The following is a 19,652-nucleotide window of genomic DNA, read 5'->3' as shown; positions in this document are numbered from 1 at the left end:
CCTAATAATAGTGTATCTTCTGTCAAATCACCTAATTAACCAGGCTATTTAAGGTGATGTTTGGAACCGTGGCCGTTTTTCAAAAAAACGGTGCCACACCGGATCCACATAGGCGTTTCAATAAACATCCATGTATCTCATTGTTTGGTTCAGTCGATTATTAAAAAATTGGGCATGCCTTGAAAATCAGGACCCCACCAATGCATAAAACACCAAATTTGTAATTTCATGCATTGGTGAACCGTTTCTCCCAACCGTTGACTGATGTGTATCCTATGTGGTGTTTACCTGTCGCACATACATGAAAAACGGTGATGAGAATCACCTTACCATATAGCATAGTGTTGTTCACTGCCTACGTGGCGGAAGCATTTTTTTCTTTTGTGAAAAACGGGTCTTGGAAGCATGGGCGTTTTTTCTTGAAAATCAGTCCCAAAAAGCGCCCATGCTCCCAAACACCATGTATAAATTAAAAATATATCCACAAGTTTGAACTTATGCCTCCTCATTGCAATAGGATGTCTTACTACCAACTTGGCTATAAGTAAATGTGTTCTATGAGGTAAGTAATAAAAATTTGCACTAGATGAATCAGTTTTATCTTCTATTAAATCAACTAGATAGGCTATTTAGGTTTTATCTTCATCATCAATGTCAATGTCATGAACAACGATGATTATAATAATTAGGTGTTTGGCACCACATAGGCATCACATCAGAAAAGGCAGTGCTTCAAAAAACGACCTCTTATTAGGTACCATTTTTTTTCAGAAAAAATGTTGCTTCAGACCACGTCTTGGAAATCGCAGGAAATTGTGGTATGAAGCAATGCCAAATTCGATGTTTTCTGAGAAAACAACCTATTGCTGCTAGCGGTGCAATGATGTGGCACCAATGTGGAATCATCTTGGAGGTTGGATAATATGACCAATGGTGAAAATGATTATACAACACTAATACCAAATAAAACCAATGTTATTTTCCCAGAAAACAACCTATGTAACAACACCGTTTTTATGAGAAAACGGTATGGTGTTCCCATAACCGATGCCAAACACCTACTAAGATGTTAGACTATCGAGTTGGAAATTATGGACCTTTACCTGATTAAGGCAAAATTACCAATAAGGTGCACACCAGCCCACTAAGATAATGTAGAGAGAACCATATATCCACAACTTTGAATCTATGCCTCATCATGGAAGGAAATGCCTTGTGACCAAAAAATTAACTTTAAGTAGATTGGTACTTTGAGCAAAATAATAATATTCACAAGAGATTAATCGGTTTCATCTTCAAACTAACCGTATCATATCTTTTATTAAATCAACTAGGAGGATTTTTTAATTTTATCATTGTCTCGAATTATGTGAATATTGAGGATAATTAACCCATAACCTTGAAGCTACCAAGAGAGAGATGTCAGACTATTGAGTTGGAAATTGTGGACATTTGCTTAATTAAGACAGTTGTAAATGGGGTGCAAATTGGACCCATTGCACAATTTAAGGAGCTTAACCATATATTCACAAATTTGAATTGGTGTCTTCATTGCAAGGATGCCTTACAACCAACTTGACTAAGAGTAAATTGGTACTCTATGGTGGAATTAATAAAAAATCACAACAGATGAATTAGTTCAATCCTTCACCTAACATTAATATAACTTTTGTTTAATCACCCAGTTGTGCTATTTAGTTTAACTTCATCACTGCTACGAATGTTGTGAAAATTGAGGGTTATAATAATGATACTTAGTATTTTGCTCCATATTTTTCTAAATGAGACTCTTCTTATTGATTGTAATTCCGAGCTTTATTCTTAATGAATTTTGTTTGTCATCCTTTTGACAGACATGCTTCAAAAAAAAAAAAAAAACTATGACACTATCAATATAAAAGACAGATTATTAAGTTGGAAATAATTATAGACATTTGCTAGCTAGTTAACAATTGGGTACATACTAGACCTACCGATACAATGTAAAGAGCTTAACCATATATCAACAAGTTCGAATTCATGCCTCTTGACTATGAGAAGATGGATACTCTATGAGGTAAATAATAAAAGATTACAATAAGGCTATGTTTGGTTTGAAAGAAAATGTAAGAAAAGGAAGGAAAACCTTTACAAACCTTGTATAGGTTTCCCTGTCTTTCCCTTCTTTTCTCTACCTTTTCCTTCAAACCAAACATAGCCTAAAGGAATTGATTTTATTTGACATAATAGATATTATTGAAGCATTCCAAAGAAGCTATTAAAAGAGGCTAAAGTGGATGGTCCTTCAATGGACTGAGTTTCTTTTTATTTTTTTGGTACCAAAAGAAAAACATCCATTTGAAAAACCAACAATGAAACATCAATAAGCTGTTTGATCTTTTTGAAGGAAATTCTCCAGCCAAGGAGGAGGTAAAGAAACACAACCGTGCCAATCTTTATTCCAAGCACATGATGAAAAACCTCTAGCTAGTGACTTAATATCAAGGACAATTGAAGAGATCTCACTCAACTTTGGATCCAGCAAGGAGGTAACTGCTTCCAAAAGTTTTTTAGAATCCTTTCCTCTATCACCAAAGAAGTACACCGAAGAGTTTCTAATAGTCCTCTTCTCAAAGCTAAAGCTTCTAGAGTTGGCATAGAGTAAGGGGGGTTTCAAACCACCTGCAGAAATCAAGGAGCCTAAAGAAGTTCTGATAAAAAAACCAATTAATGGAGGTCCTATTTTGAGAGAGGGATAAAGAGGCATCCATATTTACTTTCACCTAGTTAGTGGGAGGTGGGAACCAACGAATCTGAGGACTAGTTATAGAAGAAGGGGCAAGGGAATATCCAATTTTGACTATTCCCTCCACCATCTTTTTGTTTTCTCTACCATCTCAGAGGGGGATTTGATTCTTATCAAAGAACCAATCATTTATGGATTTTCAAATTAGCAATCAATTATGAAAGTGCCCTTTTTAGTCCAGCCCCAAGCAATCTTATCCCTTCTCATAAACAACTTAAAGGAATGCGTAGAATTGCTTTAATTTCTTCCTTTGAAAAAATAATTGTTAATAGTCTAAAGTCCAGGATCTTGTATTTTGGTTTATGACCTCTTTCACCTTAGTTAGATGACAATCAGCTAGTCTTGGGAATTTGATCTTTACATTTGAAAGGTTGGCAACCCAAGGGTCCACCCAGATATTAATAATAGAGCCATCACCAATTCGCCAAACAATGCCTTTAAGTAGGAGATCCCTTCCAAGCAGCAAACTTTTCTCACTTCAGGAAAGCCTAGAACCCAAGGAAGTAGCAAGGAAATAAGCTCATAGGAAATAAATATTCTTCAAAATTTTGGCTCACATTTCGTCTTGATTATGGATAAGATTATATTCCATTGTGCTTTTGCAAGTATAGCCTCATTAAAACTTTTCATCTGCCTAAAGCCAAGACCTCCTTCAACCATAGATTTGTAGAGATTTGGACCATGCAATCCAATGGATTTTGTGCTCCTCTTTCTTTTGACCCCACATAAAGTTTGCCGTAGCATTACACAACTTATTTGCGAGTTTGAAGTGAAGCATAGTAAAAATGGGAGAGGAGTAAGCATTTGATTTGATCATTACCTCTCTACTTGTCATTAAGAGAGCACCTTTCCAACTGTCAATTTTTGTTTGAACACTAGCAATCACATCTGAAAATATCTCTGACTTGTTCCTTCCAACTTGAGCTGGCAAGCTCAAATATTTCGAGTAAGGGTCGCCATAAGGAATCTTGAGGATATGAGACATCGTTTTCTTTAGTCTGCTAGGGGTATTTGTGCTGAAGTACACAACAGATTTGGAGAAGTTAATCTTTAGGCCAGAGCTATTTGATAAACTATGAAGAAGTTGATTGACATTGTGGTATTGATTTAAGTATACTCTTATAAAAATAATACAATTATTTGCATATAATAAACAAGAAATTACTGGGCCTCTTTGACTTAATCTAATTCCAAAAATATTGTGTTGAGCAATTTAGAAGAATTGCTTCTTCAAAAAGACTTATCAAACTTTGCATGGAAATAAAACCTTGTCTGAGCCCGTTAGTTGGTCTAATAAAACCTTTAACATGTGCCATTTAGAAGAATAGAATAAATAACTGAAAAGAAGCATGCCATCATTAGATTTATTCAGTGAGGTGCAAAACCTGAGTTCAGATCTGTGCCCCACAACACATCTCCACCGTGTATTGGGAACATCTCCCGATGATGATATCAGAAATGATGATATCATCATCGGGAGATGTTCCCAACGTTGTGGGGCACCCCCATGTGGGGTGCAGATGTGAACTTGCAAAACCCATAACTTCCAAAGATAGGCATGAGAAACCCCAACTAACACTATCATAGGCTTTCTAGACATCCAACTTGATCGTCATTGTGAAAGACTTGCCTTTTGATTTTTTTTATTCAAATAGTAGAAGGTCTCATGTGAGATACAGATGTTATTTGAGATATTCCTTCCATTAAGAAATGCACACCAAAGGTCTTCTATGGAATTACTAGAACAAATTTCAAATAATTAGCTTGAACGTAGAAAAAAATCTATAAATGACATTACACAGGGAAATAGGCCTGAATTGATCCATGTAATGATGTCTTTTTGTCTTTGGAGGCAAAGAAATACGAGTATAATTAATTTCTTTAGGCTTTATAGCTTTATCAAACATGAAATTACACATTTCAATGATATCCTATATGATAACTTGCCAATATTTTTGAAAAAGAATGGCCATTCAAACTACCAGGTCTCGGGGATTTTTGAGGGCCTATGTTAAAAGTTGCCTTCTTGATTTCTTTATCTTGAAGAGGGGCACAAAGAGCAACAATATGATCTTTAAAGATCGATTTCTTAGTTACTATCAAAATATCATTCATAAGGTGAACTTGATGTTAATTATATATCTTCAAAAAGTGATCAGTAAAGGCTTTTGTTATTCCCTGCTCAACCTGTTACTTTCCTTGATTGTCTTTTTTTTTTTTTAATTGTCTTGAATTTTATAGATTTTGCTTGTTTAGAACCTTTTAATTGTCATAGCATGAAAAAGATCAGGTGTTGCGATCCCCCTTTTTTTAACCACATAGTTCTCAACTTTTGGGGCCAAAAAGGTTCCTCTTGCTTCCATGCTACATAGAGCTCTTTTGGTAGTTTATTTATCACTTCTTTGCTTCAATGGTTAACTAACAAGCGATTTTGGGCATGCAAGCGATTTGTATACATGGGGACCACAACACTAGTGCTTTAAGACTTAAATTGGGCATGAAACTGAAGTCTTCCGGGTCATGGGCCAAATGGGTTGATCGTGAGTGGCAAAATAATATAAAATAAATTTTTTAATTTACAATATAAATGTTAGTGGTGCTAGATGCTTAAGGTATTTTAGCATAAATGACCAATGTTCAAATCTCATCATTTGTGTTTTATTACAAATATATACATACTTAATCCCTCTCTATATGTATGTATGTATATTAAAGATACATAAATAACCATAAAATGAATGATGGCTTAATGGTTTGATGTCAATATACAATTATGAGATCTCAATTTCAAGCCTTTTCATTTGCTTTAAAGATATATGTGCATTTAGTGAGTCGAGCAAGTGGTTGAAACCGGTTGGATTGTTGAAACCCTATTGGTTTTTAATGGTTCCACTGGGTTTTGACTGGTTCTTCTAGTTTTTTAAAAAAGAAAACAATGGTTTAAAAGATTGGATTCCCTTTGGATTATTGGGTTGAATGGCTTGACTGTCTGGTTTGAGTCTTAACAAATTGGTGCAAATAGTAGATCCTAAGAGGGCTTTTGGTGTTGATTGTTTAAGCAGTTTTTGATAAGATACCTAGGATAACTTCATCGAAAAGTTGGTTTTCAACTCATGTATGTAGGGAAAATAGTTATAAAAACTTGGAGGATAAGCTTTGAGGCATATCTAAAGAAACTGTCTTTAGAATATTATTTGCCCCACTCAATTTCATTAAGTTTGTTGTTGGGTTACTGGCAAATTTGTTCCCATGATACAATAGAACATCGAGTGAGGAAACTTTAAATAGCAAACCTGAAGAATCTCTAATAAACCTTTCCATGGGACAACATTAGTTTTGATAGAGAGAGAGAGACAAAGGTGTTTGTGCAATGAAAAGGAGCGCAAACTTGTGTGTTCAACCGGCTTGACTTACATTCTTTTATAGATTATAAAGAATCATCTTGAAAGGGAGTGTCTTGAAGAGGCTCTTTGTAATCACGATTTGCAAATACATTACAACTTGTGATTTTTGTGCATATTGATTTCGGGATTTGCATATTGCAAATTGCAAGTGATTTTTGCACATCACATAGCATATCTCACATGAATTCTATGTATTCAAAATATGGTCCTTTTGCGTAGGGTCATGCAAGTGTGAGCAAAGTGCACCTCTAATAAAGCACCTATTGCACTACACACATGTATGCATGTGCATTGTATAGTACCAAGTCTTTATACTTTATTTTCTATACTTCTAAGGAGTATAAACAAGTTCCTATTTAAAAACCTAAGTCATGTTTAATAATTTTCCAATACGGGACAAGGCTTAAAGGAATGAAAACAAGAGTTTGGTGATAATTTAAAAATCATTTTTCAATGTGCATGTGTAAGTGTGCTCTATTATGCAATTAATCAATCAAACACCTATTGGATTTAATTTCTAATGAGATTAAAATCCAACAATGTAAGCCTATTTTGGGCTTTTCAGTTTTTTACCAAGCATGACTTAATAGCTTTTTAGGTTCCACACGTCATGGTAGTCGTGTTTAGTGAAATACCCACAAATCCAAAAATAGGCTTACATGAGACTGCAAAGTTGACCTTCCGGTGAAGCTATTTTTGATAACTTCTCAGAAGTGACTCAGTCAATATAGCTCAAGCAATGTTGAAAACCTCCTAAGCAGGCTCTAAGGGGGTGTTTGGAACAATGGTGTTGCATTGTTGTAATGTTTTGGGTTTATCAATGCAAACTTGTGAGGAATACGTGTTACTCTACCACTTAGTCATGTAGTTATTTAGAAAAATGCATGTGTCAAAAACATAAAATCTAGGTCCCCTTTGGTTTGCGAGAATAGGGGTCTGCAAGATTGGAACTATCATAATTCCAACTGTTTGGTTGAGTGGAATTGAAATCCCATTCCCATTCCTGTAGGAATGGCCATTCCTTGCCCCTTCCCTTGGGAATGAAATCCCATTCCTGCTGATTCCAATTCTCATTCCTATTCCTTTCTAAACCAAACAAACTATGGGAATAGATGATTCTAATTCCAATTCCAAGGGTTTTCAATTCCGATTCCGGATACAAATCAAATGGACCCTTACTTATTCAACTCAAAGCTTTGCTGCTCCTCTTGATCTTACCTCCCCCCTCAAAAAAAAAAAATCAAAACATTTCAAAATATTTTGAAAAATAAAGGCCAGTGCACCAAACACCTCTTAGTGGCTAAGTGCTGATTGGTAATTGTTTTGAGCTCTTAGGATTATGTGGCCTCCATTACTCAGAAAGGTGTGAGATGCAGACATTGCATGTAGTGATGTTCACAATCTGGTTCGGTGTAGTTTTTGAGAAGATCTTAGACCAAATCAGTAAATTACGGTTTGAGAAATTCCTAAACCAAACCAAACTGTTTTGGCATGGAACCTGATGATGCACAATCCGGTCGGTCCTAGCTGCCGGTTACCTCGCCTCTGACGAGATTGGAGGTGCCTGAAACAAGGAAGAAATTGGAGACTTCCGGGGAGGAACCCGGTTGGAACACTCCGAAGCTCAAGTCAGTGCTCTAGAGAAGGCAAGGGAAAATGAGAGACTTCAAGACCAGAAAGCACAGAAATCACATACCTCCTTCTTTGGGAGATGGGGGCCTTTTATAATCATCCTGTACACTCACTCCCATACCTCTGCCAGATCGGGCATCATCACCTCCGCCAGATCGGGTGTCACCATCCCTATTAGACACCAGTTCTGAAGTGATGAGAGATCCATCCTATGGACGCCCAAAAGATTGCGGAATAAGGGGCGAATTTCAAAAATTTTTCTCTCCCTTCAACTGGGAATCGTATTCCCCATTTAGAAAATCATATTTTCAAGGATCAATTCTAAACCATAAACTGAACCAGATCTGAACCAAAAAGAAGTGGGAAGGATTATACCTGATACGGAGAAGTAATATCTCCCAACGAAGGTGTTCACGCCCAAGGAAGGATCCAAAGACTGCTCCCACTGAAGATGGCGTAGTGCAGGTGGAGCAGAATCAGCAGTGTTCTTCTCCAAGAACTCTGTCCTTCGCAAGAATCAGCAAGATGGCACGTGAGCACAGCTTCCTTTCAATCCTTTCTCAAAGGACTGATGTCAAGATCCAATCTTGACTTCTCCCACAAGTGGAGATCGAACTGGAAAGCAGGGCGGCAAGAACAGGGAGGCGGCAAGAGAGTATTTGCAGGGAGCAGAATTCTCTCTTATAGATTTCAACACCAAAGAAACCTGATGATCTGTGTGTATTGTGTCTCTAAAGGCTGCCGCCCCCTTCTTCTTTTATAGTCTTAAAGGGATCAGCTCCTAATCAGATTAGGAGTTGCTAATCCAAATCATATTTGGTTTAGAAGTCCCTTTAAGTGATAAGGGATAATCCTTATCTTATCTGGAGATCAGATCAGCCATCTCCTAATCTGATTAGGAGGTTTCCAGATCTAAATCTTATTTAGATCTTGGACTCTCTAAGTGGATAGGGTCTAAGCCCAATCCTATTAGCTGATCCACTTCAGATTTCGCCCCTTTATTAACTAAATAAGCAGCCCAGTTCGAAATGGGCTTTAGGCCCATTAAGCTTATGTGCTCACTTAACCCTCTTAACTGCTGCCCAGTTGGGCTTCCTTGTATGGCGTGGGACCCAAGCATTGATCTACACATCAGCCACATGGGTTCGGCCCAGCCTTTGTTACAAGGCCTGGCCGAATACACTGTTAAAGACAGTGCACCCACTGAAACCCATCAAATGGGCTCTACGGGCCCAACACTTACCCTAAGAGGTCCCTGGGCCAAGCCACCTTGTAACACCCAGGGACTGTGGGCAGATGCAAGATTAGCCCATCAGGTATTAACCTCAATGGTCTTACACTTAACCTCTCAGCCCATAATGATCATACACTGCCCGACAAGAGAGGACCTCTCTTGCTTTATCTTGATAATCTTGGAAGAGTCTTGCTTTATCTTGATAATCTTGGAAGAGTCTTGCTTTATCTTGATAATCTTGGAAGAGTCTTGGATCCCTTGCTGATCTTGAATTCTTGGACTTAACCTTATCTTGAATTGACCTTATCCTAGGAGCTGCCGCCCCTAGGGGTGAGATGGGCCTCCATCATTCTCCCCCACTTGGAGAGAACTCGACCTCGAGTCGTGACTAGGATATGCAAGTGTTATTTCCGGCAGGTACCGATGAAGGTCAGCAACGTTGAAGGTCTTGGATATACCCATATGATCTGGTAAATCCTCTACATAGGCATTGTCATTAATCTTCTTCACGATCTTATATGAACCATACTTCCGAGGCTTCAACTTGCTGTAAGTACCTACGGGAATCCTTTCCTTCCTTAAGAAGACCATAACCTCATCACCTACATCAAACACTTGAGGTCGGCAGTGCTTGTCTGCGGCCATCTTGTACTTGGCGTTGGATTGCTCTATCTTCTGCTTCACGACCTCTTGGACGGAATGGATTTGTTCTGCCATCTGCTCTGCTAAGATACTGGCGCTGGGTACTTTGGGTAGTTTCACTAAATCCAGTGCATGGTTAGGGACCTTCATGTATACGATGGAGAATGGGGATTTGCCTGTAGAACTGTGCACTGCATTGTTATAGGCGAACTCAGCCTGGGCAATGGCAAAGTCCCACTGTTTTGGCCTCTTCCGGCATATGCTGCGGATTAAATTCCCTAAGGTCCGGTTTACCAATTTTGTCTGTCCATCTATCTGCGGATGGGTTGTACTGCTGAAATTAAGTGATGAATCAAACAACCTCCACAGGGTCATCCAAAAGTGATTGAGGAACCATATGTCACGATCTAAAGTGATGGCCTTGGGTACCCCATGCAAGCGGACAATCTCCTTGAAAAACAATTTGGCTGTTGCGGATGCATCTGTTGTTTTCTTGCATGGGAGGAAGTGAGCCATTTTTGAGAATCTGTCAACCACCACGAAGATGGAGTCCATGTTTCTCTGGGTCTTTGGCAAGCCTAGCACAAAATCCATGGACAAGTCTTCCCATATAGCAGTAGGAACGGGTAGGGGCATGTAGAGACCTGTGTTCTGGGTTTGTCCCTTAGCTGTCTGACAAACATAGCACCTGCTTACAATGGTAGACACGTCCCTAGTCTTGAAGGCTGTGTTCCATTCATCTCCGGGACGGATCTTGATTTGATGATATCCACTCCTGAGATCTATTTTTGAGAAAATTACAGCTTTGCTCAGTTGGTCCAGCATGCCGTCCAGCCTAGGAATGGGAAATTTGTACCCAATAGTAATCTTGTTAATGGCCCTGCTATCGACACACATTCTCCAACTGCCATCCTTCTTAGGTGTAAGTAAGGCAGGTACTGCACAAGGACTCATGCTGATTTGAATGTGTCCCTTTTTCAATAATTCTTCTACCTTTTCCCATAAGATTTCATTCTCCTTAGGACTCATCCTGTAATGTGGGAGGTTAGGTAGACTAGCACCTGGAACAAAATCAATATGGTGTTGTATATCTCTCATGGGAGGGAGTTCATTTGGTAACTCCTTTGGAACTACATCATTGAATTCATCCACTAGTCCATGTACTTCAGCTGGAATTTTATTTTCATCATTAACATCTTCTCCTTTTACTACTAACAAATGTATTTCATGAGTATCTTTACATTCTTTAACAAATTCAGCATGATGATGGGTGATGGTAAGGAAGTTCTTCTCATGTGCCTTTGGAGTATTTGTAATATTTTTTTCTGCTATGGGTAACAAAGTATAACGTGTACCCTCTTTTTCAAGTTGGTAGGTATTCTTCCTATCCATGTGCCTTGCATCTGTCTCAAACTGCTAAGGCCTCCCTAACAAAATATGGCAAACATCCATATCTACAATATCACAATATACTTCATCATGGTACTTACTAATAGAAAAAGGTACCTTGCAGCGTTCTTCCACCCGTACACCACCTCCTTCCTTAATCCACCCAATTGTGTATGGATTGGGATGTTTTTCAGGAATCAGCTGTAATTGTTGAATGACATCCCTGCAAATAATATTTTCTTGACTGCCACTATCAATAATTAAATTAAATAATTTTCCCTTGACAGTACATTTGGTACGAAATAATCTGTGCCTTTGAGAAGTATCCTTATTTTTCTGGGACAACATTAATTTTCTTACCACACAAGTATACTCCTCATGTTCATATGGACCCTCTTCATCCTCCCCATCAGGTCCACAGTATACTTCCTCCTCAATATCTTCTTCCTCCTCCCTTTCTACCATATTAACTGTCTTCCTCCTAGGACAGTCACTGGATCTATGTCCCACCTCATTACATTTAAAACATTTAATAGGAGCAGGCCTTGCATAAGGGTTACTGGGTTTAGGAGGGTTGGAAGGATTACCTCGAGTATGTCCTCCGGTAATAACCTTACCGGTGTTAGTTGTATTTGCCGGGTGAGAAGGCTGAATTGTCGGGACGGATTTGTTCCTATCGACAGTTGCCGGTTTGTTGTCGCTTCCGCTGTATCGGCGATAATTATCACTGCGTGCCTTGTCTTGGAACATTAATTCTGCTTTCAAGGCTAGGTTCCTTGCTTCCTGCACACTGAGAACCATCTGTACACCAATTTTATCTCTGATGGACGGTCTCAACCCGCTCAGATAACGGGCTGCCTGCTGGTTATCACTTTCAGACAACTGGTTTCTTTCTACTAATCTTAAAAATTCTGATGTGTACTCATTAACACTACATGAACCCTGGGCACACCTCTGATAAGATTCAAACATATATTGTTCATAGTCAGGAGGTAAAAATCTACCTCTGATTAATTGTTTCATGCGCCTCCAGGTTCGAACAGGACCCCTTCCTTCTCTCATCCGGGTCTCTCTCATCCGTTCCCACCAAACAGATGCGCCTCCCTTTAATCGGAAAGCTACCAGTTTTACCCTTCGTTCCTCTGGTATCTCCATGTAATCAAAGAACCTGTCGACTTCTGTAATCCAATCCAGAAGTCCCTCTATGCCAAGATCTCCACTAAAAGTAGGAATATCTACCTTGAGTTTAAATTCATCATTATTCCTATGGGGATTGAGATTGCCTTGATTGTGCCAATTTCTACCATTTCTGTTGTTGCCGAGAAGAACTGGAGCACCACCAAATTCCAGATCATCATCACTGTCGTCGTCCAGGACTGGTCGTCGTAGCGCAGTATGGACGGGTGGTCTGTTGTGGTCGTCTCCCTCGATTTGCTATGGATGTTCCCGGTTCCATGGAGCAACCTCCCGTAACAAGGTTTGTAGTTGTTCAGCCATCTCTGCCAACTGTTGCTCGATGTTACGTGTGGTTGTACGATGTTCTTCGATTGCTCTCCAAACAGCTGGAAACCCCTGATCTCCGTCACGGGGTGGGTTGCGATTGCTACCGTCTGGGTTGGACATGACTGGGCGAATTCCCAGCTCTGATACCACCTGATGCAGCGTGGAAGCAATGAGAAATCGGGCTGGCTATGCAAGAACCGGGCGATCGCTAGCTTCTAGCGAAGAACACCGAATTCTCTAGGAGAGAGAAAAGGTGGTGAAAATATGAAGAAGAGAACTTGAAGAAATTCTGAAAATATGAAGTATGAATTGATGAATAATTTTGGGAAAATAGCAGTATTTATAGTACATTTGGAAATTGTAAAAGAACTAGGAAATAACAACTGGGATAGATCTAAATATCTAATCTGATAGGATCGAACCCTCCCTGGTTTGATCTCCACCGTCTGATCTCCCTAGATGCATTAATCTTGGATTATCTTGCTAATCTTGATGCTTCTTGGAGTCTTTCTTGATAATCTTGGAAGAGTCTTGGAAGAGTCTTGTTTTATCTTACTAATCTTTGGAAGAGTCTTGCTTTATCTTGATAATCTTGGAAGAGTCTTGGATCCCTTTCTTATCTTGAATTCTTGGACTTAACCTTATCTTGAATTGACCTTATACTAGGAGCTTCCGCCCCTAGGGGTGAGATGGGCCTTGTGATGGGCCTCCATCAGATAGTCTTCTGGGGGGGTCAGATGTCGGTTCTACAAACCGAGCTGCTGCCCCTGACAACCTTAGTGAGTTTGAGGCGGGGCCCGAAGTAGAGCTTGAGGAAGAGCTCGAGTTCGAGCCCGTAGGCCGAGTCACCTCGGGTAGCTTGGCATCCACCTCTCATCGAGGTCGGGTGCCAGATAAGTTCGGGCCTTCTACCATGACGCCCGAGAGGCTTTGGTCCCTTATCGTTCAGTACAACCTGCCCGGGGAATATACTTATATTTTACCCTTGGGCGACTTTCCTTGGGAGCACGGTCCGGACGAGATCGTGATATTCCGAGAGCAGCTTGTTGCCGGGCTGCGCCTTTCCTTCCATCCCCTTATCGTCGAGGTCATGAACCACTTCGGCGTTACTGTAGGTCAGTTTCACCCGAACTCCATCCTTAACCTTGTCGGGACCATCTCCCTTTGCTTCAAACACTGTCTTCCCTTGGACCTGGAAATCTTTTCCGCCATTCTCATGCTTAAGAAACAAGCGGGTCCCCTGCCCAGGCGTAGGAGGGCCTACTACTTGTCTCCTCGTCCGAGGTTCAAGCTCTTACACGATCTTCCAAATAAGGTCCCGACATGGAAGGGGGACTACTTCGTGGTTCGAAGTGCTACGGGGTGGCCGTTTCCTACTGAGTGGGGATTGGTTGTTCCTGACCTCGGTGTCACGTTAGACGAAGATACAGTGAAGGGCCTCCAGGACTGGGCTTGGCTTGGGCTCAAATGCGAAGTCTACCTGACGGAGGACAAGCTTATTCAGGCTGATCTGAGTTCAGGTAGGTTTCTTGCTCATGACCAAGTCTACTTTGCTTTTGTTTTTATTCTTCGTCTTTTGACGCCGAGCTCCTTTTTGCAGGTGTTATGGAGGCAGAGAAGATTCGAGGCGCGAGTCTATTTGACGGTATGAAAAGGAGGAAGCGAGCTGCTAAGCGGAGCCCGAGGCACCGTGAATGGAGCCTCCTGGGGAGCCCGATGTGGCCCCTCCAGTTCAGGAAGCGGCAGGGATCCCCTATGCAAATACTACTTATACCCGGGTTGTGCCTTCAGGCTTGGGAAGTCACGATGAGGTTGGGAGTGTGCTGACGCCGAGCTACGCTCTCTGAAAAAGTAAGAAGGCTACTTGCCCCGAAGAGGTCACGGCGTGGGCCGATCTTCCTACAAATCTCATAGGCGCTCGTGCTGCCTCTCACGCCATGGTGGTAAGTCGGAGTATTATTATTATTATTATTTTTTTCCGAGCTGATTTGTTCTCATTCTGGCAGGTGTACTCCTCTTTCCACACTTTGGCAATCCAGGCGGAGAGGGGCTTGAAGCGAGCACAAGTTGCCGAAGCGGCTTCCCGTGCTGCGCGAGTCGAGCTAGCGAGGTCTCGGAGGGACAAAGAGGCCTTTGGAACGGTGGTGAGACACATGGCGGACCTGAAGTTAGACCTGGAGCATCAGGTCGAGTACCTTTAGGATGATATCAGGGAGAAGACCGAGATCTTCTCTCAAGCCGTCGAGGAGGCGAAGGTGAAAGCCGTCGATGATTACATCATTTCGCCGCGCTTTGACGACATGATGGTGGGCTCGTACAGAAGGGGTTTCAAGTTGAGCCAATGGATGATAAGGAATACGTACCCCGAGCTCGATATTAGCGCCATAACTACTTCGCGCATCACTCAGGAGATGGCTGCTGTAGCTGATGATGACGCGGATTCCGAAGACAAAGCGGGACCTTCAGGCATTATCGAAGTCCCTTCTGAAGGCGAGGGAGATGTACCTCCGGTCTTGTGAGCTCGTTGCTATTGTGTTTTTTGTTTTTGGTTTTTTGAAGTGTAAACAAGATTATTTTGCAATGAATAGTCCCCCTTTTTTGGCAAAGTGTTGGGCAGTCATTTTCTCTTTTCGCCGAACTGAATATGTTGCCGAACTGCTAGACTTAGGCCCCGAGGTGAGTTAGCATAGTAAGGCTATATGCTCAACCTGTTCTCCGCCCGGGTTAGTTAACATAAGTTGAATTGGGCCCTGGGCTATGCACTTCGGGATCCCTACTCGTGCAGCTTGCTTCGTTGATGAGGTGTCGAGGTCATCTTTAGCTCGGTATTCTGGCCCTTATGGTGCCGAGGTCCTTGTTAGTTCGGCATTCTGGGCCTTAGGGTGCCGAGGCCTTTGTTAGCTCAGCATTTTGGCCCTTAGGTTCTGGTAGTGGCTCATGGTCTGCTTAGTTTGATCATTTATAGGTAAAATCGTCTTAAGTTGACGATGTTCCATGCCCGGGGTATCTGTTTACCTTCCAAGGTCTCGAGCTCGTATGCTCCCCCGAGTGCTCTCTTTACTCGGTAGGGTCCTTCCCAGTTCAGCCCGAGTTTGCCAACGCCGGGCACAGGTACCATGACCTTGCGGAGAACCAGGTCGCCAACTCGGAAGTTTCGTCTTAACTCTGGTGTTATAGTACCAAGCTACATTTTCCTAGTATGCTGCGGTCCTGATGTATGCGAGGTCCCTCACCTCGTCAAGTAGGTCGAGGTTGGTACGTAGCTCGTCGTTATTAGTATTGTCGCTATATGCTTCCGACCAAAGTGAGAGGATTTCGATTTCAGCTGGGATGACTGCCTCCGTGCCATAGGTGAGGTTGAAGGGAGTTTCTCCGGTGGCGGTCTTCTCTGTAGTTCGGTATGCCCATAGGACGCTGGGCAGCTCGTCTGCCCATAACCCTTTAGCTCGATCTAGCCTGGCTTTTAGTCCTGGAGGATAGCTCTGTTCGTGACTTCTGCCTGACCGTTTGCTTGCGGGTGCGCAACCGACGTGAAGTTTTTCCGGATCCCCATGTCTTGGCACCACTCTTGGAATTTGATGTCCTCGAACTGCTTGCCATTGTCGGAGATCAGCACCAGAGGTAGCCCGAAGCGGCACACTATGTTCTTCTAGAAGAAGTTTAGACGTTTCGAGCTGTAATGGTTACGAGAGTTTCAGCTTCAACCCACTTGGTGAAGTAGTCTACTGCCACTACTAGGAACTTCCTTCCTCCTGTTGCTGGCGGGAATGGCCCGAGTAAGTCGATACCTCATTGTGCGAAGGGCCATGGGCTGGTGAGGTACTTGAGGTCGGTGGCGGGCTGGTGGTGAATATCGGCGTGCTTTTGGCACTTCTCGCACTTTCTGACTAGCCCGACGGCATCTGCTTTCATTGTTGGCCAATAGTACCCCTGTCGTAGTGCCTTCTGAGCGACGGCTCTGCCCCCCAGGTGTCCGCCACATAGGCCTTCATGAATGTCGCGGAGTACGAGCTCGGCTTTGGGAGGTCGCAAGCAGCACAGGTAGGGGAGCGTGTAGGATCTTCGGTATAGCCGTCCGTCTATCTAGACGTACTTGGCTGTCTAGCGCTCTACCCTCCTGGCGGTGTTGCGTTCTGCGGGGAGGGTTCCATGTAGTAGGAAGCTCGCGAGTGGATCAATCCAGCTCGGTTCTGCTTGGGCGACAGGAGCGACCTCCTCTGCCCCCCGGAGAATGCTAGGCTGAGGTAAGTCCTCTATGTACACAGTTCTCATGGTGTTGTCACTGGTGCTGGCTAGCTGGGACAGAGCGTCAGCCTCAGTGTTCTCTGACCTCGGGATTTGCTTGATGAAGTGTGACTGGAAGCTAAGCAGAGCCTCTTTTACCTTTGCCAAGTAGGCGATCATAATTGGCTCGCGGGTTTCGTATTCCCCTGTAACTTGGTTGACCACGAGCTGGGAATCGTTGCAGATAACTATGTGTTTTGCCTTTACCTCTTGCGCCAGAGCTAGCCTGGCTATCAACGCCTCATATTCTGCCTCATTGTTGGATGCCGCGAACTCGAAGTGTAGCGCGTACTCAAGTTTCGTGCCATTCGGACCGTGAAGAACTACACCGGCTCCGCTGCCTTACTAATTTGAGGAGCCATCTACGTGAATGATCCAGGGCTCTTCATCCCAGTTCGCGCTCGGCCTAACCAGGAGAGATACCGAACTGGGTGTGACCTCACGGGGCTCGGACTCAACCGGCCTGGGAGTCTCATGCTCAACCGGGCTGAGGACCTCGGAGCTGAACGTGCATTCAGCAACAAAATCCGCTAAGGCTTGAGCTTTGATAGCGGTGCGTGGCTTGTATTGGAGGTTGTACTCACTGAGTTCGATGGCCCACTTCGTCAATCGACCGGAGACCTCGGGCCTGAGTAATACTTGCCTCAAGGGTTTGTCGGTGAGGACGATGATTGAATGGGCTTGGAAATACGGACGGAGTTTGCGGGCCGCAATGACCAGCGCATAGGCTAGCTTTTCTATCTATGAATATCTTGTTTATGCTCCCTACAATATTTTACTAACATAATAGATGGGTCGTTGGACCCGATCTGCTTTCTTTATCAGTACTGAACTGACCACTTCATCGCTTACTGAGAGGTACAGTTCTAAAATATCGCCCTCTTCGGGCCGGGTCAGTACTGGGATACTGGCGAGGTATCTCTTGAGCTCGTCAAATGTGAGCTGGCATTTCGGGTTCCACTCTAACCCTTTGCTTTTTATTGGCTTGAAGAAGGGCAGGCAACGGTCTGCTGACTTAGACATGAAACGACTCAGAGCGGCTATTCTACCGTTCAGCCTCTGAACCTCTTTTACTTTTCGGGGTGGTTTCATATCTTGGATGGCTTTTATCTAGTCCGGGTTGGCCTCGATACCGCGCTGGTTGACGATGTACCCTAGGAACTTACCCGAGGTGACACCGAAGACACACTTGTTTGGGTTTAGTTTCATGCTAAATTGACGCAGAATTTGAAAGACAGAATGTAAGTCTTGTATTAATTCATGCGAAAACTGTGTCTTGACGACCATGTCGTCTACATAACATTCTATCTTTGTGCCAATTAAGGGCTGAAATAGCTTATTCACAAGCCTTTGAAAGGTTGCCCCAGCATTTTTCAGTCCGAAGGGCATAACCTTGTAGCAGTACAGGACGAACTCGGTTATGAAGGTGGTTTTTTCCTCGTCGGACGGGTCCATCCTGATTTGGTTGTAGCCCGAGTAGGCATCCAGGAAGCTTAGCAACTCGTGTTCCGAGGTCGCGTCCACTAGGCGGTCGATCCTGGGGAGGGGGAATCAATCTTTTGGGCAAGCTCGGTTCAGGTCGGTGTAGTCGACGCACATGCGCCACTTGCTGTTTGCCTTTTTTACCAGAATGGGGTTGGCTACCCAGCTTGGGTAATGAACTTCCCTTATGAAGTCTGTTGTGAGGAGCTTCTCGACCTCCTCATCGACCGCCCTCCAACGTTCTGGGGCTAAGTTGTGTTTCTTCTGTCTAATGGGTCTGACTACAGGGTCAGTATTGAGCTTGTGAGTTATGAGCATAGGGTCTATGCCGGGCATTTCTGCCGCGGACCAAGCAAAAACATCTAAGTTACTGAGTAAGAAGCGTACCAGTTTAGATCGCAAGGGTTCTTCCAGGGATGCTTCGACCTGAAGTAATCTGGTGGGGTCTTCTGCCGAGACAGAGATGGGAACAGTTTCCTCCGTTGGCGCAGCTCGCTCCTCGTTCTGTTCCACTGGTCGCTCCAATTCGAGGTCGCCGGTTACCTTGACCTTTCCATTGAGGGCGGCAACGTAGAACTTACGGGAATCGAGCTGGTCACCCCGCACTACCTCGATGCCGAAGTCCGTTGGGAACTTCATGGCCAAATAGTAAGTGGACACTACGGCTTTTAAAGCATGGGTGATCGGCTGACCTACTATGGCATTGTAGGGGGAGGGGGTCGCGACCACCAAGAAATCGTGATTGAGTCTTACCGTGCTAGGTCACGTGCCGACTTCCACAGGTACTGTGACCTTTCCCAGGGGTCTGACCTCTTCTCCGCTGAAGCCGACCAACGGGGTGTTCGCGGGCTTCAAGTCACTCTCTCGGAACTGGAGCTTGTCCAAGGCCGCTTTAAAAAGGATGTCTGCCGAACTTCCGGAGTCAATGAGTACCCGTCGGACTTCGAAGTCGTTGATCTTCATCTTTATGACAAGTGCGTCGTCGTGGGTGTAGTGGACACCGCGTGCATCGTCTTCGGTGAAGAATATGGGGTCTTTCGTCCTAGGCCGCTTTGGGGGATTTTGTTCTTCTCTGGCGGCCTCTCGGGTTGATGCCTGAGCTGCTACCGAGGTGCATCCTGTTACGATCGATCCTCCAACGATCACATGGATTGTTCCCCGAACTGATCTTTCGTCCGGGGGCTGCTTCTGTGGTTCGGCTGGCCGGATGCTGGACTCGAGAGCATCTCTGTTGTGCTCTCCCTGCCGACCTGTCTTATTACTATTACTGTTATTATTATTATGTTGTACAAAATTT

The sequence above is a fragment of the Nelumbo nucifera genome, chromosome 1 (assembly GCF_055504915.1).
Source record: "Nelumbo nucifera cultivar China Antique chromosome 1, China Antique-T2T, whole genome shotgun sequence".
NCBI lineage: Eukaryota > Viridiplantae > Streptophyta > Magnoliopsida > Proteales > Nelumbonaceae > Nelumbo > Nelumbo nucifera.
The sequence above is the reverse complement of the archived record's forward strand: the minus strand, read 5'-3'. Positions refer to the sequence as shown.